The sequence below is a fragment of the Cryptomeria japonica genome, unplaced genomic scaffold (genome assembly GCF_030272615.1).
Source record: "Cryptomeria japonica unplaced genomic scaffold, Sugi_1.0 HiC_scaffold_109, whole genome shotgun sequence".
Lineage (NCBI taxonomy): Eukaryota > Viridiplantae > Streptophyta > Pinopsida > Cupressales > Cupressaceae > Cryptomeria > Cryptomeria japonica.
In genome coordinates, this window is record NW_026728931.1 from 168793 (window position 1) to 187500 (window position 18708).

Below are 18708 nucleotides of genomic sequence, written 5' to 3' on the forward strand. Positions count from 1 at the left end.
GTTATGAGCTTGTCGCAGTGTGTACTTAGCAAACCGCGACCCACGTGCGAATCCACCCCGGCCACCCACCCCCGTCGAGGTGCACACCCTCCCTCGCGAAGTGCGCCCCGTTCGCCAAGTGTGAGCCCTGCCCGGGTGCGCGCACCTTGCTAGGGCGTCGGGTGTGCACCCGGCCCGGCCTACGTGCGTGCACCTGGAGGGGGCGTCGTGTGCGTGCAGTGTCCCGTCTGCAACGCGGTGCCCACACACCACCTCGGGCGCAACGACCTGCGCTCACATGTGGGCCGAGTGCACCTTGGTGCATGTTCGGGGCGCCTCGGGTGCACGCTCGATCTTGCCCCGGTGCACCAAGGCGCTCGGTTTGCCCCGGGTGCGCACTTGGTGCAAGGTGGGCACCCAAAATAGGGATCAAGCACCAAAACACAAGTTTCGGGATGCAAAATGGGACCCAAGGACCACAAATGCGTTCCAAGACCCATGATGGGTCCACGAGAACAAAAATGTGTTCCGAGACTTAATAAACAAATATTGGGTTTTAGGAGAAGAAACATGCTCTGATGCCCAAAACGAGAATCGACCCCGAAAAGGCCACAGGCCAAAAGTGGGATGCGAGACAAAAAAAAATGGGACCCGAGGACCAAAATTGGGTTCCCAGGTCGAAGACAGGGCAACCGGACAAGAAACGACCTCTAAGGCTCGAAATGAGTCCCGACGACTAAAACTTGACAAGAAGCACCCATCAGGCACCCAACTCGACACCCATGGGATGCCGACCCACCCGGGCTTCCACCTAGCACACCTTGGCACCCACCCACCCTCGCACCCAACCTCGCACCCAACTTAGCACCTTTGAACCCACATTGGCACTCACCCTGACCCTGGCACCTTGGAACCCACATTGGCACTCACCTTGACCCTGGCACCCACCTTTGCACTCACCTTGGGACCCACCCTGGCTCCCACCTCGGCACCCACCCAGACACCCACCTTGGTTCCTTGGCACCCACCTTGGATCCTTGGCACCCACCCCGACACCCACCTTGGCACGCAACTTGGCTACTTGCCACCCACCTTGGCTCCTTGACGCCCACCCCGACAACCACCCCGTGACCTACCCTGGCTAGGGTTGGTGCACACCCACCCTGGTGCCCACCTTGGCACCCACCCTATGACCCACCTTGGCACGCACCTTAGTACCCACCCCGTTACCCACCCTAGGACCCACCCCGTGACCCACCTTGGCCAGGGTGGGTGCCTTGGTGCGCACAACTTGCCTGGGCTGCACACCAGGGCGGGCTCAAGATGGCACCCGCGTTCCGTTTTTTTCACTATCTTTCAAAACGGAAATTTTAAAATCTCATTTTTTTCTTTTTTTTGCCTTTTCTGGAAATTAGTGAAGGCAGCGCATCAAAGGTGCGCAATGCTGGTGCGAACCCGGGAGCGCTCCGATGTGTGCTCCAAGGTGCGGCGTGCACGAAGTCCGAGCCCGGTTTGCCCCAGGTGCGCACCTCGCGTGCACCTTCGCCGGGGTGAGCACCTTGGCTGGGTTGCGCGCCCTGGTGCGTACCAAGGAGCGCTCTGAAGTGTGCTCCAAGGTGCGGCGTGCACGAAGTCGGAGCCCGGTTTGCCCCGGGTGTGCACCTCGGGTGCGCACCTCGCGTGCACCTTCGCTGCGGTGGGCACCTTGGCTGGGTTGCGCGCCTTGGTGGGCACCATGCAGTGCACGAAGTCGGAGCCCGGTTTGCCCCGGGCGCGCACCTCCGCCAGGGTGGGCACCTTGGTGCGCACAACTTGCCTGGGCTGCGCATCAGGAAGGGCTCAAGATGGCACCCGCGTTCCGTTTTTTTCACTATCTTTCAGAACGGAAATTTTAAAATATCGTTTTTTTTTGCCTTTTCTGGAAATTAGTGAAGGCAGCGCATCAAAGGTGCGCAACGCTGGTGCGAACCTGGGAGCGCTCCGATGTGTGCTCCAAGGTGCGGCGTGCACGAAGTCGGAGCCCGGTTTGCCTCGGGTGCGCCCTGGTGGGCACCATGGTGCGCACCAAGGAGCGCTCCGAAGTGTGCTCCAAGGTGCGGCCTGCACGAAGTCGGAGCCCGGTTTGCCCCGGGTGTGCACCTCGGGTGGGCACCTTGGTGCGCATGCCTTGCCTGGGCTGCGCACCAGGGCGGGCTCAAGATGGCACCCGCGTTCCTTTTTTTTCACTATCTTTCAAAACGGAAATTTTAAAATCTCATTTTTTTTTGCCTTTTTCTGGAAATTAGTGAAGGCAGCGCATCAAAGGTGCGCACCTCGCTGCCCACCACGGTGCGCAACGCCGGTGGGCACCCGGGAGTGCTTCGAAGTGTGCTCCAAGGTGCTGCGTGCACGTTGTCGGAGCCCGGTTTGCCCCGGGTGCGCACCTCGCGTGCACCTTCGTCGGGGTGGGCACCTTGGCTTGGTTTGCCCCGGCTGCGCTCCGAAGCGGGGTTATTGGAGCGCCGCCTCTTTTTTTGTCGGAGCGTTTGGTGGGGTTTCTCGCATTGGCTCTTCCGAGGCCCGGTTGCCACCCTGGCGCGCACGAAGTCGGAAGTAGGGTTAATTGCCCGGGTGCGCACCTTTGCCAGGGTGGCACCTTACCTGGGCTGCGCACCAGGGCGGGCTCAAGATGGCACGCGCGTTCCGTTTTTTTCACTATCTTTCAAAACGGAAATTTTAAAATCTCCTTTTTTTTTTGCCTTTTCTGGAAATTAGTGAAGGCAGCGCATCAAAGGTGCGCACCTCGCTGCCCACCTTGGTGTGCTCTGAGGTGCGCACCCGGGAGCGCTACGAAGTGTGCTCCAAGGTGCGGCGTGCACGTTGTCGGAGCCCGGTTTGCCCCGGGTGCGCACCTCGCCTGCACCTTGGCCGGGGTGGGCACCTTGGCTGGGTTTGCCCAGGGTGCGCTCCGAAGCGGGGTTACTGGAGCGCCCCCTCTTTTTTTGTCAGAGAGTTTGGTGGGGTTTCTCGCATTGGCTCTTCCCAGGCCCGGTTGTTGGGTGCGCTCCCACCCTGGCGCGCGCGAAGTTGGAAGTTGGGTTAATTGCCCGGGCGCGCACCTTCGCCAGGGTGGGCACCTTGGTGCGCAAACCTTGGCTGGGCTGCGCACCAGGGCGGGCTCAAGATGGCACCAGCATTCCCTTTTTCTCACTATCTTTCAAAACGGAAATTTTAAAATCTCGTTTTTTTTTTGCCTTTTATGGAAATTAGTGAAGGCATCGCATCAAAGGTGCGCACCTCGCTGCCCACCTTGGTGTGCTCCGAGGTGCCCACCACGGTGCGCAACGCCGGTGCGAACCCGGGAGCGCCCCGATGTGTGCTCCAAGGTGCGGCGTGCACGAAGTCGGACCCCGGTTTGCCCCGGGTGCGCACCTCGCGTGCACCTTGGTGCGCACACCTTGGCTGGGTTGCGCGGCCTGGTGGGCACCATGGTGCGCACCAAGGAGCGCTCCGAAGTGTGCTCCAAGGTGCGGCGTGCACGAAGTCGGAGCCCGGTTTGCCCCGGGTGCGCACCTTCGCCGCGGTGGGCACCATGGCGTGCACGAAGTCGGAGCCCGGTTTGCCCCGGGTGCGCACCTCGCGTGCACCTTCGCCGGGGTGGGCACCTCGGCTGGGTTGCGCGCCCTGGTGCGCACCAAGGAGCGCTCTGAAGTGTGCTCCAAGGTGCGGCGTGCACGAAGTCGGAGCCCGGTTTGCCCCGGGTGTGCACCTCGCGTGCACCTTCGCTGCGGTGGGCACCTTGGCTGGGTTGCGCGCCTTGGTGGGCACCATGCAGTGCACGAAGTCGGAGCCCGGTTTGCCCCGGGCGCGCACCTCCGCCAGGGTGGGCACCTTGGTGCGCACAACTTGCCTGGGCTGCGCACCAGGAAGGGCTCAAGATGGCACCCGCGTTCCGTTTTTTTCACTATCTTTCAGAACGGAAATTTTAAAATATCGTTTTTTTTTGCCTTTTCTGGAAATTAGTGAAGGCAGCGCATCAAAGGTGCGCAACGCTGGTGCGAACCTGGGAGCGCTCCGATGTGTGCTCCAAGGTGCGGCGTGCACGAAGTCGGACCCCGGTTTGCCCCGGGTGCGCACCTCGCGTGCACCTTGGTGCGCACACCTTGGCTGGGTTGCGCGCCCTGGTGGGCACCATGGTGCGCACCAAGGAGCGCTCCGAAGTGTGCTCCAAGGTGCGGCGTGCACGAAGTCGGAGCCCGGTTTGCCCCGGGTGCGCACCTCGCGTGCACCTTCGCCGCGGTGGGCACCATGGCGTGCACGAAGTCGGAGCCCGGTTTGCCCCGGGTGCGCACCTCGCGTGCACCTTCGCCGGGGTGGGCACCTTCGTGTGCAGACCTTGGCTGGGTTGCGCGCCCTGGTGGGCACCATGGTGCGCACCAAGGAGCGCTCCGAAGTGTGCTCCAAGGTGCGGCCTGCACGAAGTCGGAGCCCGGTTTGCCCCGGGTGTGCACCTCGGGTGGGCACCTTGGTGCGCATGCCTTGCCTGGGCTGCGCACCAGGGCGGGCTCAAGATGGCACCCGCGTTCCTTTTTTTTCACTATCTTTCAAAACGGAAATTTTAAAATCTCATTTTTTTTTGCCTTTTTCTGGAAATTAGTGAAGGCAGCGCATCAAAGGTGCGCACCTCGCTGCCCACCACGGTGCGCAACGCCGGTGGGCACCCGGGAGTGCTTCGAAGTGTGCTCCAAGGTGCTGCGTGCACGTTGTCGGAGCCCGGTTTGCCCCGGGTGCGCACCTCGCGTGCACCTTCGTCGGGGTGGGCACCTTGGCTGGGTTTGCCCCGGCTGCGCTCCGAAGCGGGGTTATTGGAGCGCCGCCTCTTTTTTTGTCGGAGCGTTTGGTGGGGTTTCTCGCATTGGCTCTTCCGAGGCCCGGTTGCCACCCTGGCGCGCACGAAGTCGGAAGTAGGGTTAATTGCCCGGGTGCGCACCTTTGCCAGGGTGGGCACCTTACCTGGGCTGCGCACCAGGGCGGGCTCAAGATGGCACGCGCGTTCCGTTTTTTTCACTATCTTTCAAAACGGAAATTTTAAAATCTCCTTTTTTTTTTGCCTTTTCTGGAAATTAGTGAAGGCAGCGCATCAAAGGTGCGCACCTCGCTGCCCACCTTGGTGTGCTCTGAGGTGCGCACCCGGGAGCGCTACGAAGTGTGCTCCAAGGTGCGGCGTGCACGTTGTCGGAGCCCGGTTTGCCCCGGGTGCGCACCTCGCCTGCACCTTGGCCGGGGTGGGCACCTTGGCTGGGTTTGCCCAGGGTGCGCTCCGAAGCGGGGTTACTGGAGCGCCCCCTCTTTTTTTGTCAGAGCGTTTGGTGGGGTTTCTCGCATTGGCTCTTCCCAGGCCCGGTTGTTGGGTGCGCTCCCACCCTGGCGCGCGCGAAGTTGGAAGTTGGGTTAATTGCCCGGGCGCGCACCTTCGCCAGGGTGGGCACCTTGGTGCGCACACCTTGGCTGGGCTGCGCACCAGGGCGGGCTCAAGATGGCACCAGCATTCCCTTTTTCTCACTATCTTTCAAAACGGAAATTTTAAAATCTCGTTTTTTTTTTGCCTTTTATGGAAATTAGTGAAGGCATCGCATCAAAGGTGCGCACCTCGCTGCCCACCTTGGTGTGCTCCGAGGTGCCCACCACGGTGCGCAACGCCGGTGCGAACCCGGGAGCGCCCCGATGTGTGCTCCAAGGTGCGGCGTGCACGAAGTCGGACCCCGGTTTGCCCCGGGTGCGCACCTCGCGTGCACCTTGGTGCGCACACCTTGGCTGGGTTGCGCGGCCTGGTGGGCACCATGGTGCGCACCAAGGAGCGCTCCGAAGTGTGCTCCAAGGTGCGGCGTGCACGAAGTCGGAGCCCGGTTTGCCCCGGGTACGCACCTCGCGTGCACCTTCGCCGGGGTGGGCACCTCGGCTGGGTTGCGCGCCCTGGTGCGCACCAAGGAGCGCTCCGAAGTGTGCTCCAAGGTGCGGCGTGCACGAAGTCGGAGCCCGGTTTGCCCCGGGTGCGCACCTTCGCCGCGGTGCGCACCATGGCGTGCACGAAGTCGGAGCCCGGTTTGCCCCGGGTGCGCACCTCGCGTGCACCTTCGGCGGGGTTGCGCGCCCTGGTGGGCACCATGGTGCGCACCAAGGAGCGCTCCGAAGTGTGCTCCAAGGTGCGGCGTGCACGAAGTCGGAGCCCGGTTTGCCCCGGGTGCGCACCTCGCGTGCACCTTCGGCGGGGTTGCGCGCCCTGGTGGGCACCATGGTGCGCACCAAGGAGCGCTCCGAAGTGTGCTCCAAGGTGCGGCGTGCACGAAGTCGGAGCCCGGTTTGCCCCGGGTGCGCACCTCGCGTGCACCTTCGCCGCGGTGGGCACCATGGCGTGCACGAAGTCGGAGCCCGGTTTGCCCCGGGTGCGCACCTCGCGTGCACCTTCGCCGGGGTGGGCACCTCGGCTGGGTTGCGCGCCCTGGTGCGCACCAAGGAGCGCTCCGAAGTGTGCTCCAAGGTGCGGCGTGCACGAAGTCGGAGCCCGGTTTGCCCCGGGTGCGCACCTCGCGTGCACCTTCGCCAGGGTGGGCACCTCGGTGCGCACACCTTCTCAATGTTTTCTTGCCTTTTCTGGAAATTGGTGAAGGCAGCGCATCAAAGGTGCGCACCTCGGTGTGCTCCGAGGTGCGAACCCGAGAGCGCTCCGAGGTGCCCACGAAGTCGAAAGTCGGGTTAATTGCATTGTTTTCCCCGGGTGCGCTCCGAGGTGCGCAACATCGGCGCGCACCAAGGAGGGCTCCGAAGTGTGCTCCAAGGTGCGCACGATGGCGTGCACCTCTGGTGCGCACGATTCGGAGCTCGGTTTGACCGGGGTGCGCACACCTTGGCTGGGTTGCGCACCTTTTGTGCGCTCCAAGGTGCGCACGAAGTCGGAGCTCGGTTTGCCCCGGGTGCGCACCTTCGCCAGGGTGCGCACCTTGATGCGCACGCCTTGGCTGGGCTGCGCACCTTGGTGGGCGCCATGGTGCGCACCTTTCGTGCGCTCCAAGGTGCGCACGAAGTCGGAGCTCGGTTTGCCCCGGGTGCGCACCTTGGTGGGCGCCATGGTGCACTCCGAGGTGCCCAAGATTGGTGCGCACCAAGGAGCGCTCCGAAGTGCGCTCCAAGGTGCGCGCGAAGTCGAAAGTTGGGTTAATTGTCCGGTTTGCCTCGGGTGCGCACCTTGCGTGCACCTTCGCCAGGGTGGGCTGGGCTGCGCACACCTTGGCACCCGCGTTTCCTTCATTTTAAATTTTTTTTTTTTACAATCTCTCAAGTGGGAAATTCTATAATCTCAACTTTTTTTGCCTTTTCAGGAAACTTTTGAATGGAGCGCATCATTGGTGCGCTCCGAAGTGTGCTCCAAAGCTCTCTCCAGCTGCGTGCACCTGCCCCGGCCGCGCACCCGGCCCCGCCCAGCTTCGCTCACCTGTCCCGGGCGTCTGGTGCGGAACCTTAGAGTAAGAAACATCACCGTGCACCTTGGCCAACGTGCGCGACTCGACCGAGCGCGCACTGGCCGAGGTGCACACCGATTTCACCTGGGTGCGCGCGCAGCACCTCGGGCGCACCGGGGTGCGCGCACAACGCCCGGGTTGCACCGTGGCCTGTGTGCTCGGGGCGCCTCGGGTGCGCGCTCGGTGTCGCCCCCGCGCGCGCGGTAGTGCGGGCAGCGCACCCCGGCCCGGCCCGGCCCCGACGAGAACGCAAACGGGCAAAAGGTTTATTCAAATAGCATTGCGACGCCCGGCGAAAAACTAAAAAAGGGTGCAACACCGGGACTTCCCGGGAGGTCACCCATCCCAGTACTACTCCGGCCCAAGCGCGCTTAACTGCGGAGTTCTGATGGGATCCGGTGCACTAACGCTGGTATGATCGCACCCGTTATGAGCTTGTCGCAGTGTGTACTTAGCAAACCGCGACCCACGTGCGAATCCACCCCGGCCACCCACCCCCGTCGAGGTGCACACCCTCCCTCGCGAAGTGCGCCCCGTTCGCCAAGTGTGAGCCCTGCCCGGGTGCGCGCACCTTGCTAGGGCGTCGGGTGTGCACCCGGCCCGGCCTACGTGCGTGCACCTGGAGGGGGCGTCGTGTGCGTGCAGTGTCCCGTCTGCAACGCGGTGCCCACACACCACCTCGGGCGCAACGACCTGCGCTCACATGTGGGCCGAGTGCACCTTGGTGCATGTTCGGGGCGCCTCGGGTGCACGCTCGATCTTGCCCCGGTGCACCAAGGCGCTCGGTTTGCCCCGGGTGCGCACTTGGTGCAAGGTGGGCACCCAAAATAGGGATCAAGCACCAAAACACAAGTTTCGGGATGCAAAATGGGACCCAAGGACCACAAATGCGTTCCAAGACCCATGATGGGTCCACGAGAACAAAAATGTGTTCCGAGACTTAATAAACAAATATTGGGTTTTAGGAGAAGAAACATGCTCTGATGCCCAAAACGAGAATCGACCCCGAAAAGGCCACAGGCCAAAAGTGGGATGCGAGACAAAAAAAAATGGGACCCGAGGACCAAAATTGGGTTCCCAGGTCGAAGACAGGGCAACCGGACAAGAAACGACCTCTAAGGCTCGAAATGAGTCCCGACGACTAAAACTTGACAAGAAGCACCCATCAGGCACCCAACTCGACACCCATGGGATGCCGACCCACCCGGGCTTCCACCTAGCACACCTTGGCACCCACCCACCCTCGCACCCAACCTCGCACCCAACTTAGCACCTTTGAACCCACATTGGCACTCACCCTGACCCTGGCACCTTGGAACCCACATTGGCACTCACCTTGACCCTGGCACCCACCTTTGCACTCACCTTGGGACCCACCCTGGCTCCCACCTCGGCACCCACCCAGACACCCACCTTGGTTCCTTGGCACCCACCTTGGATCCTTGGCACCCACCCCGACACCCACCTTGGCACGCAACTTGGCTACTTGCCACCCACCTTGGCTCCTTGACGCCCACCCCGACAACCACCCCGTGACCTACCCTGGCTAGGGTTGGTGCACACCCACCCTGGTGCCCACCTTGGCACCCACCCTATGACCCACCTTGGCACGCACCTTAGTACCCACCCCGTTACCCACCCTAGGACCCACCCCGTGACCCACCTTGGCCAGGGTGGGTGCACCCACCCTGGTGCCCACCTTGGCACCCACCCATCCTAGCACCCAGCCTGTGACCGGGCTTGGAACCCAACCTTGCACCCGCACCCGTCTTGGCCAGTGTGGGTGCGCACCCATCCTGGCACCCACGTTGTGACACACCCTTTAACCCACGCACCCTAGCACCCACGTTGGCACCCACCTTGGAACCCAACCTAGCAACTTGGCACCCACCCCGTGACCCACCTTGGCATCCACCATAGCAGTCGCCGACTTGGCACCCACCTCGGCACCCACCTTGACACTTGTGGACCCACCTTGCCACTCACCCTAGCATCGACCCATCCTAGCACCCACCCTGGCACCTTTGCACCCTAGCACTCACCCATCCTAGCACCTAACCTGTGACCCACCTTGACACTCACCCTCGCACCCACCTTGGAACCCAACCTAGCACCCACCCACCCTGACACCAACCCTAGCACCTACCCACCCTTGCACCCACCCTGTGACCCATCTTGGCACCCACCCATCCTACCACTCAACCTATCACCCACCTTCTCACCCACCTTGGCATCCACCTTAGCACCCACCCACACTGGCACCTTGGCACCCACCTCGGGCAAGGTGGGTGCACACCCACCCTGGCACCCAATTTAGAACCCACCGAGCATGTTACCCACCTTGGCACCCACATTGCAGCCCACCCTAGTACCCACCCTATGACCCACATTGGCATCCACACCCTAGCACCCAGGCACCTCGACACCCGCCTTGACACCCACCCTAGCACTGAACCTGTGACCCACCTTGGAACTCACCCTAGAACCCACCCACCCTGTGAACCACCTTGGCATCCACCTTAGCACCCACCCACCTTGGCACCCACTCTAGCACTCACCCATCCTAACACCCAACTTGTTACCCACCTTGGCACCCGCCCTCGCGTCCACCTTGAAACCCACCCTAGCACCCACCCACGCAGGAGCCCACCTTGGCACCCAACCTAACACCCACGCATCCTGGCACCCAACTTGTGACCCACCTTGGAACCCACCCTAGTACCCACCTTTGAACCCACTATATCACCAACCCACCTTGGCACCCACCCTATGACCCTCTTTGGAATCCACCCTAGCACGCACCCACCCTGGCACCCACCATGGAGCGCACCCTAGCACCCACCCACCTCGGCACGCACCTCAACACCCACCTTGGTGTGCGCACTGCGCCAACCTCTCAAAGACCCTATGTGGTGCGCTCCAAAGTGTACACCTTTGGTGCGCTCCAAGGTGCGCACCTTTGGTGCACACCGAGGTGCACACCAAAGTGTGCACCGAGGTGAGCACCAAAGTGCACTCCAGGGTGCACACCAAGGCGTGCACCTTTGGTGCGGTCAATGCAAACGAATTCGGAAGTTGGGGTCGATGTCCTAATCGCTGCTGCAGACTACACGTATGAGAATCGGACAAATAGCTTTATATAGGGGAGGTGTTGCGTTTGATGGGTCGACTCCCCTGGTTGTGTGCACTGCACCAACTTCAAAGACCCTGTCTTGTTTAAGAAGTCAAAAGTTGGGGTGGATGTCCTAATCATTGCTGCAGTCTACGCATGTATGAGAATCAGACAAATAGCTTATATAGGGGAGGTGTTGCATTCGGTGGGTTGACTCCCCTGGTTGTGCGCACTGCGCCAACCTCAAAGACCCCGCATAGCAGAAGAAGTCGGAAGTCGGATTTTGGTGAGCACCAAGGCGTGCACCTTTGGTGCGGTCAACGCAGACGAATTCAGAAGTTGGGGTGGATGTCCTAATCGTTGTTGCAGGCTACACATGTATGAGAATCAGACAAATAGCTTATATAGGGGAGGTGTTGGGTTTGATGGGTCAACTCCCTTGGTTGTGCGCATTACGCCAACCTCAAAGACCTTGTTTTCGTTAAGAAGTCAAAAGTTGGGGTCAATGTCCTAATGGCTCCTGCAGGCTACACATGTATGAGAATCGGACAAATAGCTTATATAGGGGAGGTGTTGGGTTTGATGGGTCGACTCCCCTGGTTGTGCGCATTACGTCAACCTCAAAGACCTTGTTTTCGTTAAGAAGTCAAAAGTTGGGGTCGATGTCCTAATTGCTCCTGTAGACTACACATGTATGAGAATCAGACAAATAGCTTATATAGGGGAGGTGTTGGGTTTGATGGGTTGACTCCCCTAGTTGTTCGCATTACACCAACCTCAAAGACCTTGTTTTCGTTTAGAAGCCGAAAGTTGGGGTCGATGTCCTAATTGCTCCTGCAGGCTACGCATGTATGAGAATCAGACAAATAGCTTATATAGGGGAGGTGTTGGGTTTGATGGGTCGACTCCCCTGGTTGTGCGCATTGCGCCAACCTCAAAGACCCTGCATTGCGGATGAAGTCGAAAGTCAGAGTTTGGTGTGCTACAAGGTGTGGTCGAAGGTGCTCACCTAGGTGTGCACCTTTGGAGCACAGGAAAAGTGCCCTCCAAAAGTGCGCACCTTTGGAGTGCACAAAAGTGCCCTCCAAAAGTGCGCACCTTTGGAGCGCAGAAAAGTGCCCTCCAAAAAGTGCCCTCCAAAAGTGCGCACCTTTGGAGCGCAGAAAAGTGCCCTCCAAAAGTGCGCACCTTTGGAGCGCAGAAAAGTGCCCTCCAAAAAGTGCCCTCCAAAAGTGCGCACCTTTGGAGCACAGAAAAGTGCCCTCCAAAAGTGCGCACCTTTGGAGCGCAGAAAAGTGCCCTCCAAAAAGTGCCCTCCAAAAGTGCGCACCTTTGGAGCGCAGAAAAGTGCCCTCCAAAAAGTGCCCTCCAAAAGTGCGCACCTTTGGAGCGCAGAAAAGTGCCCTCCAAAAAGTGCCCTCCAAAAGTGCGCACCTTTGGAGCGCAGAAAAGTGCCCTCCAAAAAGTGCCCTCCAAAAGTGCGCACCTTTGGAGCGCAGAAAAGTGCCCTCCAAAAAGTGCCCTCCAAAAGTGCGCACCTTTGGAGCGCAGAAAAGTGCCCTCCAAAAGTGCGCACCTTTGGAGCGCACAAAAGTGCCCTCCAAAAGTGCGCACTTTTGGTGCGCACCAAGGCGCTGGTTCGGTCGTTGCAGGCGAGTTCGGAAGTTGGGGTCGATGTCCTGAGCGGAGGTGCAAACTACACAGGTGTCGGAATCGGACAAATAGCTTATATAGGGGAGGTGTATGCTTCGATGGGTCGACTCCCCAGGTTGAGCGCACCGCGCCAACCTCAAAGACCCTACGGTATGGATGAAGTCGGAAGTTGGGTCCGATGACCAATTCGATTAGTAGGTATGCTCATGAGGTCGGAATTTGGGTCCGATGACCTGCCATGTGCAGGAAGGCGAATGTTGACACTGTGCGTTGCAAGGTGCACACCAAGGCGCTGGTGCGGTCTTTTTAGTCGAGTTCGGAAGTTGGGGTCGATGTCCTGATCGGAGGTGCAAGCTACACAGGTGTGGGAATCGGACAAATAGCTTATATAGGGGAGGTGTATGCTTCGTTGGGTCGACTCCCCGGGTTGAGCGCACCGCGCCAACCTCAAAGACCCTACGGTATGGATGAAGTCGGAAGTTGGGTCCGATGACCGATTCGATATGTAGGCATACTCGCGAGGTCGGAATTTGGGTCCGATGACCTGCCACGTGCAGGAAGGCGAATGTTGGCACTGTGCGTTGCAAGGTGCGCACCAAGGCGCTGGTTCGGTCGTTGGAGGCGAGTTCGGAAGTTGGGGTCGATGTCTTGATCGGAGGTGCAAACTACACAGGTGTGGGAATCGGACAAATAGCTTATATAGGGGAGGTGTATGCTTCGTTGGGTCGACTCCCCGGGTTGAGCGCACCGCGCCAACCTCAAAGACCCTACGGTATGGATGAAGTCGGAAGTTGGGTCCGATGACCGATTCGATATGTAGGCATACTCGCGAGGTCGGAATTTGGGTCCGATGACCTGCCATGTGCAGGAAGGCGAATGTTGGGACTGTGCGTCGCAAGGTGCGCACCAAGGCGCTGGTGCCGTCGTTGCAGTCGAGTTCGGAAGTTGGGGTCGATGTCCTGGTCAGAGGTGCAAACTACACAGGTGTGGGAATCGGACAAATAGCTTATATAGGGGAGGTGTATGCTTCGATGGGTCGACTCCCTGGGTTGAGCGCACCGCGCCAACCTCAAAGACCCTACAGTATGGATGAAGTCGGAAGTTGGGTCCGATGACCGATTCGATACGTAGGCATATTGGCGAGGTCTGAATTTGTGTCCGATGACCTGCCATGCGCAGGAAGGCGGAATTTGGGTCCGATGACCGAGTTGATGGCGTGCCATGCGCAGAAAGGCGGAATTTGGGTCCGATGACCGAGTTGATGTTGATGGCCCGCCATGCACAGGAAGGCGGAATTTGGGTCCGATGACCGATTTGAAGGCGTGCCATACGCAAAAAGGCGGAGTTTGGGTCCGATGACCGAGTTGATATTGATGGCCCGCCATGCGCAGGAAGGCGGAATTTGGGTCCGATGACCTGACATACGCATGGAGTCCGACTCGGGGGCCGATGTTCGATTCGATGACTTGCATTGTGGGTAAAGTCGAAAGTTGTGGTCTTTGACCCGATTCGATGACCAGACTTCGGCTGCTTGAGAATCGGACAAATAACTTATATAGGGGAGGTAGTGTTCTCGAGCATCCTCCCCCCGTGCCCGTTTATGTCGATTGATGCTGGTGCTCGACTGGTTGGAGCGCTCGGATGCAAAAATCTTGCACCAGGATTTATCGATTGTGATGGACACGGCAAGTCTCCTGATTGCTATGCAGGAGCTCATCGTGAATCTCTATGCGGCCTTGGTATGGACTCGACCTGCGGAATGGTTCGGCAATGGTAGTCGCTCCAACACGTCCTTGCAATGGCCACAGAGGTGATTCGACTAGAGCTCCAGTCTAGCTTTTGGGTTGCTTGGCGGACTGGTATAGCCGCGATCGAGTTCCGGCCATGAACGTTTTAGATAGCTCTTGGGCTTTCTGGGACGGAAGTCGGAAGTTTGGGCTGTTGTCCGATTTGATGACCATTCTTCGGATGTGTGAGAATCGGACAAATAACTTATATAGGGGACTGTGTTGTCTCACGCAGCCCCCTCCGTGCCCCTCTATCTCGACCGATGTTGGTGCTTGAAAGGGTTGGGATCGCTCGGATTTATAAACGTGCACCACCATTTGTCGAGTGTGAGGGACGCGGCAGGTCTCCTAAATGCTATGCGGGCGCTCTCTGAGAATCTCTATCCGGCCTCGACACAGACTAGTCTTGCTGAATGGTTTGGCACTGGTAGTCGATCCAACACGTCGTTGTTGTGGCCGCCTAGGCGATTCGATTCGAGCCCCCGTCTAGCTTTTGGGTTGCTTGGCGGATTTTGCCCTATCCGCAAGTGAGCTCGGTCCCTAAACGTTCGAGAAACCCGATTGCTATGCGCCGACTCTCTTTCTTGCGAGCCTCCATCTAGCTTTTGGGTCTCTACGGAACGGAAGTCGGAATCTGGGACCGTTGTTTGATTCGACGAGGCAGACTACGGTTGTGCGAGAATCGGACAAATAACTTATATAGGGGAGGTGTTGACTGGAGCATTCTCCCCCGTGCCCCTCTAACTCGACCAATGCTGGCGCTCGAACGGTGGTAGCGCTCGGATTTTCATTGAGCGCCAGCATTGGTCGATTTAGAGGGGCATGCGAGATTCCCGAATGCTATGCGAGGGCTCTAACGGAAATGTCTATTGGTTTCGGTATGGATGCAATTGCGAGTGGTTCGGCAAAGGTAGTCGTTCCGATGCGTCCATGTCGTGGCCAAATCGATAATTCGATTTGAGCCCTCGTATAGCATTTGGGTCTCTCGATGTGATTCCGCATTCCAGTCCCTTTGGGCACTGCTTGAGCCGCATCCCAGGGGGTTCCCTTCCCAATAATCTGCCTCGCAACCCGATTGCTATGCGGTGAGGCTCCTCGGCCGCCTCGGAACTATCTGTGTATCAGACGCATCGCGGGATAAGGGGTTGGCAACGGTAGTCGCCCCAAGCGCGTCCGATGCTTGGACCATTCCGAGGCGGCCCTGAAGCCTCTTCCGTCTAGCCGTTGGGTCCTTCTCGCCGCATCCCTCGCCTCGCACCCCGATTGCTATGCGGTGAGGCTCCTCGGCCGCCTCGGAACTATCTGTGTATCGGACGCGTCGCGGGATAAGGGGTTGTCACTGGTAGTCGCCCCAAGCGCGTCCGATGCTTGGACCATTCCGAGGCAGCCCTGAAGCCTCTTCCGTCTAGCCGTTGGGTCCTTCTCGCCGCATCCCTCGCCTCGCACCCCGATTGCTATGCGGTGAGGCTCCTCGGCCGCCTCGGAACTATCTGTGTATCGGACGCGTCGCGGGATAAGGGGTTGTCATTGGTAGTCGCCCCAAGCGCGTCCGATGCTTGGACCATTCCGAGGCGGCCCTGAAGCCTCTTCCGTCTAGCCGTTGGGTCCTTCTCGCCGCATCCCTCGCCTCGCACCCCGATTGCTATGCGGTGAGGCTCCTCGGCCGCCTCGGAACTATCTGTGTATCGGACGCGTCGCGGGATAAGGGGTTGTCACTGGTAGTCGCCCCAAGCGCGTCCGATGCTTGGACCATTCCGAGGCGGCCCTGAAGCCTCTTCCGTCTAGCCGTTGGGTCCTTCTCGCCGCATCCCTCGCCTCGCACCCCGATTGCTATGCGGTGAGGCTCCTCGGCCGCCTCGGAACTATCTGTGTATCGGACGCGTCGCGGGATAAGGGGTTGTCACTGGTAGTCGCCCCAAGCGCGTTCGATGCTTGGACCATTCCGAGGCGGCCCTGAAGCCTCTTCCGTCTAGCCGTTGGGTCCTTCTCGCCGCATCCCTCGCCTCGCACCCCGATTGCTATGCGGTGAGGCTCCTCGGCCGCCTTGGAACTATCTGTGTATCGGACGCGTCGCGGGATAAGGGGTTGTCACTGGTAGTCGCCCCAAGCGCGTCCGATGCTTAGACCATTCCGAGGCGGACCCGAAGCCTCTTCCGTCTAGCCGTTGGGTCCTTCTCGCCGCATCCTTCGCCTCGCACCCCGATTGCTATGCGGTGAGGCTCCTCGGCCGCCTCGGAACTATCTGTGTATCGGACGCGTCGCGGGATAAGGGGTTGTCACTGGTAGTCGCCCCAAGCGCGTCCGATGCTTGGACCATTCCGAGGCGGACCCGAAGCCTCTTCCGTCTAGCCGTTGGGTCCTTCTCGCCGCATCCCTCGCCTCGCACCCCGATTGCTATGCGGTGAGGCTCCTCGGCCGCCTTGGAACTATCTGTGTATCGGACGCGTCGCGGGATAAGGGGTTGTCACTGGTAGTCGCCCCAAGCGCGTCCGATGCTTGGACCATTCCGAGGCGGACCCGAAGCCTCTTCCGTCTAGCCGTTGGGTCCTTCTCGCCGCATCCCTCGCCTCGCACCCCGATTGCTATGCGGTGAGGCTCCTCGGCCGCCTTGGAACTATCTGTGTATCGGACGCGTCGCGGGATAAGGGGTTGTCACTGGTAGTCGCCCCAAGCGCGTCCGATGCTTGGACCATTCCGAGGCGGACCCGAAGCCTCTTCCGTCTAGCCGTTGGGTCCTTCTCGCCGCATCCCTCGCCTCGCACCCCGATTGCTATGCGGTGAGGCTCCTCGGCCGCCTTGGAACTATCTGTGTATCGGACGCGTCGCGGGATAAGGGGTTGTCACTGGTAGTCGCCCCAAGCGCGTCCGATGCTTGGACCATTCCGAGGCGGCCCCGAAGCCTCTTCCGTGTAGCCGTTGGGTCCTTCTCGCCGCATCCCTCGCCTCGCACCCCGATTGCTATGCGGTGAGGCTCCTCGGCCGCCTTGGAACTATCTGTGTATCGGACGCGTCGCGGGATAAGGGGTTGTCACTGGTAGTCGCCCCAAGCGCGTCCGATGCTTGGACCATTCCGAGGCGGCCCCGAAGCCTCTTCCGTGTAGCCGTTGGGTCCTTCTCGCCGCATCCCTCGCCTCGCACCCCGATTGCTATGCGGTGAGGCTCCTCGGCCGCCTTGGAACTATCTGTGTATCGGACGCGTCGCGGGATAAGGGGTTGTCACTGGTAGTCGCCCCAAGCGCGTCCGATGCTTGGACCATTCCGAGGCGGACCTGAAGCCTCTTCCCTCTAGCCGTTGGGGCTTTCTCGCCGCATCCCTCGCCTCGCACCCTGATTGCTATGCTGTGAGGCTCCTCGGCCGCCTTGGAACTATCTGTGTATCGGACGCATCGCGGGATAAGGGGTTGGCAGTGGTAGTCGCCCCAAGCGCATCCGATGCTTGGACCATTCCGAGGCGGCCCTGCAGCCTCTTCCGTCTAGCCGTTGGGGCCATCTCGCCGCATCCCCCACCTCGCACCACGATTGCTATGCGGTGAGGCTCCTTGGCCGCCTCGGAACTATCTGTGTATCGGACGCATCGCGGGATAAGGGGTTGTCACTGGTAGTCGCCCCAAGCGCGTCCGATGCTTGGACTATTCCGAGGCGGCCCTGCAGCCTCTTCCGTCTAGCCGTTGGGGCCATCTCGCTGCATCCCCCACCTCCTCGGCCGCCTCGGAACTATCTGTGTATCGGACGCATCGCGGGATAAGGGGTTGGCAGTGGTAGTCGCCCCAAGCGCGTCCGATGCTTGGACTATTCCGAGGCAGCCCTGCAGCCTCTTCCGTCTAGCCTTTGGGGCCATCTCGCCGCATCCCTCGCCTCGCACCCCGATTGCTATGCGGTGAGGCTCCTCGGCCGCCTGGGAACTATCTTCGTATCGGACGCATCGCGGGATAAGGGGTTGTCACTGGTAGTCGCCCCAAGCGCGTCCGATGCTTGGACTATTCCGAGGCGGCCCTGTGGCCTCTTCCGTCTAGCCGTTGGGGCCATCTCGCCGCATCCCCCACCTCGCACCCCGATTGCTATGCGGTGAGGCTCTTCGGCCGCCTTGGAACTATCTTCGTATCGGACGCATTGCGGGATAAGGGGTTGTCACTGGTAGTGGCCCCAAGCGCGTCCGATGCTTGGACTATTCCGAGGCGGCCCTGCAGCCTCTTCCGTCTAGCCGTTGGGGCCATCTCGCCGCATCCCCCACCTCGCACCCCGATTGCTATGCGGTGAGGCTCCTCGGCCGCCTTGGAACTATCTTCGTATCGGACGCATCGCGGGATAAGGGGTTGTCACTGGTAGTCGCCCCAAGCGCGTCCGATGCTTGGACTATTCCGACGCGGCCCTGTGGCCTCTTCCGTCTAGCCGTTGGGGCCATCTCGCCGCATCCCCCACCTCGCACCCCGATTGCTATGCGGTGAGGCTCCTCGGCCGCCTTGGAACCATCTTCGTATCGGACGCATCGCGGGATAGGGGGCTGTCACTGGTAGTCGCCCCAAGCGTGTCCGATGCTTGGACCATTCCTAGGCGGCCCTGAAGCCTCTTCCGTCTAGCCGTTGGGGCCTTCCCGCCCCATCCCTCGCCTCGCACCCCCGATTGCTATGCGGTGAGGCTCCTCGGCCGCCTTGGAACCATCTGTGTATCGGACGCATCGCGG

The 18708-nt window shown here is 60.3% G+C and overlaps 1 non-coding gene across 1 annotated transcript; it reads right to left on the reverse strand.

Annotated features, from left to right (window-relative positions):
• Positions 1 to 7782: 7782 nt before the first annotated feature.
• LOC131865370 (5S ribosomal RNA) lies at positions 7783 to 7901 on the reverse strand. Its single transcript, XR_009364098.1, has one exon. It is a non-coding gene; the product is annotated as a 5S ribosomal RNA (ribosomal RNA).
• Between the last annotated feature and the right edge of the window lie 10807 nt (positions 7902 to 18708).